Source organism: Pongo abelii, chromosome 7 (assembly GCF_028885655.2).
Source record: "Pongo abelii isolate AG06213 chromosome 7, NHGRI_mPonAbe1-v2.0_pri, whole genome shotgun sequence".
Classification (NCBI taxonomy): Eukaryota; Metazoa; Chordata; class Mammalia; order Primates; family Hominidae; genus Pongo; species Pongo abelii.
The window spans coordinates 106,556,583-106,561,311 of NC_071992.2; positions in this window are offsets into that span (position 1 = coordinate 106,556,583).

Below are 4,729 nucleotides of genomic sequence, written 5' to 3' on the forward strand. Positions count from 1 at the left end.
GTCTGAGCACACACGCATTCTTTACAATGAGTCTCTGGCACTAAACCAGAGCCCTAGTGAGTAAGGCTGAGTCATGGCATTCCACAAAGTCTCCTTTCCTGCCGCTGGCCTAAAGCCTAGATGAAAAGAAAGCAAAGAGGCTCCTTTGACTCCACTGCCCTAGGCCTACGCCCTAATTGTTGCTTTCAGAGTCTTGTAACTTCAGCAGTAAGAAGGGGGAAAGTCAAGTTTAAGAAAGAAAGTGCCAAGGGTAAAAGATCAGTTCTCCTTCATAACGTAGAACTGATCTTACCTGTGTTACCCAGTCGTGAGCCATTGGTGTGCATGTGTGTGTGTGTGTGTGTGTGTGTGTTGGGGGAAAAGGGAGCACTTTAATATGAAAACTATGTGAAAAGACACACTCTATAAGAGACAAAGAACAGCAAATCCCACAGAATGCTAAAGGTGCCAAAGGTAGAGCTGTTTACTTGTCTGCGAATCTCTTGGAAACCTTCAGCCAACAGCTGACTGGCTCAGCTTCTAAATTGTATCTTCCTTTGGCTCTCTGGCCTTCTCCCACTGAGATACTCATCATGTTGTATTATTCTTCAACAGCCATCGTTTTCCTAGACTGGAAGCTACCCAAGGGCCAAGACATGTCTGTCTTGTTCTCCAGCACTTACTAGGCACTCAATAGATTTTGTTTTTCCTGTTGAATGGCATTTAATCATACACTTGACTGTAACGTTTATTCAGAACACTATTGGGGAAGGTATTTGGGGGAGGGCTTCATCATGTCTCCTAAAGCATAGAGTCTTTAACCAAGATTAACTCTGGAAGTATTATCATTTAAATAACTGATTATGTTAGGAAAATTAAATTCATAATTACACACACATTTTAATTTGTTAGCCACTCAGACTAAGTTTTATGTGTCTGTAGCCCAATGAGCCATCCTTTTTTTGTATGCTCACTTGCAATTTCATTATAAAAATTTTTGTTTCAGCTAGACTGTAAACCACAGGAGTACAGAAGACTGTGTCTTCTTTACTGCTGGATTCCTTGGGCCCAACACCTGGCCTAGCATATATTAGATATTCAATAGCCATTCACTGGATAAATGAATGAAACTCTCAGCAATCCCTTTTTGTAGACAAATCAGTAATCTCTTTTTGTCACTTTGCTCATTTGATCACCTCCAGGTTTTCATTCAAAGACCATTAGAGGTCTAATGTGTATGCTAACTATTGTAGTTGCTGCAGCTATTCATGATCAGTTATGTTTATGCTTCAGTAATTCTTATATTTCATTAGAAAGACAAGGAAAAAAATTGTTACATTACTATTTCAGAAATTAATTTTAGAAGATATCTGAAACTCAACTCTAAAATACATATCTCTAAGTTTTTGACATTATAAAATGGTGCATACATCTCTATATGCAATATATAATACATCTATACAAATCTGGTAAGTATAATACAGTTTTTACTGCATCAAAATTTATCAATAAAGTTACATATAAGTAAAATTTTAAACTATAGGCCAAATTTATTTTTGTATTTACATGTGGTCACAAATAACTCTTGGTGCACAATGGTATTTCTATTCCAGATAATCCCCACAGTTCCACTTATGTAAAGTACCTTACAAAAAGATCTTTTCAGTATTTAGTCTAAACCTAGATATCAAAAATGATTCCTCATTTTTTGAATTACTGAATTTTCAACAGATTATACCTTATGTTTAATCAAAAAAGATAAATAGGACTGGAAAAGTCAATTATAAAAGCAGTTGCTGCTTGCTAGTCTTACACAAATTTTTATATTTCTTTAAAGTGGAAATTTGAGACAGCAGAGGATAGTGATAAATTCTTACTTATGATGTGTGTGCTTTTTTTTTTTTAAAAAAAACAAATTTATGTATCATTTTTATGTTAGATGCCTTTTAATTTACATTGTCAAATTATAAGGCCCTCAGTATTAAAAGGAATCCAGAAAGATGTTCGTTCTGAGAAAAAAAATGGTAATTTAAATACCGTATTGCTATTTAATCCAGGAAAGTTCAACTTTGCCCAATTCATAAACATTTAAACATAATTTATTTCCATAATAAGAACAGCTATGCAGAGGAGGAATGACAAGTAGAACAGGGGAAAAGGGAAAACATAAACAAAAAAAACAGTACATTTCACACAAAAGCAGAGGAACAGAAAGTGAAATCTGAGATGTGAGTAAAGTACTCTTGTTACACCATGTTAACCACTTAGGCTGTAAGATTCAGCATGTGACACAATTTTCTGAGGCTTTTGAAGTAGTAATACTAATTATACGATTAAGTATAGTACTATTAACCTTGACCCTGGAAGCTCCAGGAGCTTTCATTCATTATTTCTTCATGGAGCTCAGACTATACTACTCTGGAGGTACAGAGATGACTATTTGCCTTCAAGGGATATACAGCCAATTAGAGAAGACAGACAAGTAATCAGAGGATGCTAATATAGTTTAATATGTACTATAATACCGGAAATGCTATTTTTGTGGCAAAACATGCTAAGAAAAGAGTCCAAAAACTCTTTCTCAGGATTTCATGTGTTGGATGTTAAAATGGCATTTTACAGCTATTTTTTTTAAACTGCCATTAGTTGCACTTAAAATAAGCATTTCATAGCAATAATATTCAATATTATTTTATAGTTCCCTATATAATAAATGAATACTATTTTAGTCACATATTATTTCAAGTCAGTGTGCAACTTTTTCCCACAGTTAATATGGGACCAGCTTATTTCATAATTGATATATCAGGGCAAATTCAGCAGAGTGGGAAGGAATGAATTTGACATTTAATTCCTTGCTTCAGAATATAGTAAAATGATAATTCCTTTGAAGTTGCCCCCAACTTTTTCTGAGTTTGGGGTTCTGTGAATATATTTGGTTCTGTGAGAGTTACAACAGTGTTGCTGGAGGGTACTATAGCACTAAATACCATTTTGATATCTTTGTTTATGTGGGTAATCATAGTGATAGCTTTTGATATAAAATCAGATAAAGCTCTGGATACTTCAAAGGAATCACTCCACCATTTAAATTAGTATTTCCACTGAGCAAGGATCTGTGCAAAGGCTACTCCAAGTAGTGTCATGTGGAGGATGCAATAAACAGAGGTGCTATTGCCCAATTTGTTTCATTAAGTATACATTAGGATTAACCACTCAAAAACACTAATCACAGTTTGGGCAAACATCCTCTCCCTCCTCTGAAGAAGTCTAAGACTGAACTTAAAGGTAATTCTACCAGAACTCTGAAGACAGTGTTGTGTAAAATATTACCAGTGAAAATAAATTAGTGGAGAAAAAAATCTTAAAGAGAGGGCAAAATGTATGCAGCAGAAATTAGCAAGAGCAGAGAGACATTAGAAGGAACAGAGATATAGCAGGAAGGGTTGGTGAAGAGATTAGCCTGAGACCAAAAGAAACTGAAAGGTGAAGAACTGGGGATTTTAGAAATGCATTGATAGCCAATTTGGCTTGATTTCAGTCACATATTTGATTTCTTCATTCTTACTCTTAGGAGTATGCCTAAGAACATGCTGCACTGTCTCTACTCCTTCACCCACACCATCTCAAGCGAGGTGGAACCAATGATATATGTAGTAAATTTGATTAGAATAAGAGTATCCTTGGCTGAGCTTCAGCCATCCTTCCTTTCAGGAGCATCATTTCCTGCGGAGAGCATATGTTCTCCTTCTCCACCAAGGACAAGCTCTTTCTCCCATATAAGAAGACTCATTTGGGTCCAATGCTGCCCTGAACTTGGTTAAATCTGCTGTATTCTGAGATTTGGCATTATCAAATTCCTGTGGCTAACAGACATAAAGCTATATTCTCCAATCTGGCCTCTATTATTAATAAAAATGTTATGTTAGTGTCTGTCTGTTATTGTTTTGTTTCTCAATGAGATCAGTATTGGGTGGGAGAAAGGACTGTTATCTCACGTGCCAATTAATCGTTTACTCATCAAGTATAGCATGCATTATGTGAATGTGGCAGACTGGTAGTGGGCCCCCCAAATATGCCCTTCCATTCTTAATCAGACATGGGTATCCAGCTAGAGACCATATTTCCCATTCTCTTTGCACAAAATGTGACCATAGAGCTTAGTATCACCATGGAAAGTGATCAGAAGCAATGAGTGCAACTTCTACCTCACTTGCTTCAAAGGAAGTTACTTTCTCTTGTCTTCCTGTGGACTAGAATTTAGGAATGGCTTCAAGCTAATTTGACTATTCAGAGGAGGACTGAGTCCCAGGGGTTAGTAGAGCAGCATTGTGGAGGGAATCTGAGTTGCTGGATGTCCTTGGAGAGTAGACTTGGCCCACTATGCTACCTTACACTATTACATAAAAGTGAAATAAACATTTGTCTCATTTCCATTGTGTATTTGGGGATCTTTCTTAAAGAAGCTTAGAGTTTACCCTAACACCCAGGATCAAGTTGATTTGGCCTTAAATAATCACTATTATAAGATGCAGAGAGGTAGATTGAATTTATCATACGAATGTCTTTAGCTACAAATTAGCCCTATGGGGTATAGCTACTACTACTTCTTAGAGAAATGAGTGGCATAATTTTAATATAAACAATATGACAACTATTAGTATATTATTAATACATCCCAAGAATGGTATGTGAGACAAGAAGCTCCTTGGTTGTGCTTGTATCTGTAAGAAAGGTAGCTTAAGTAAAC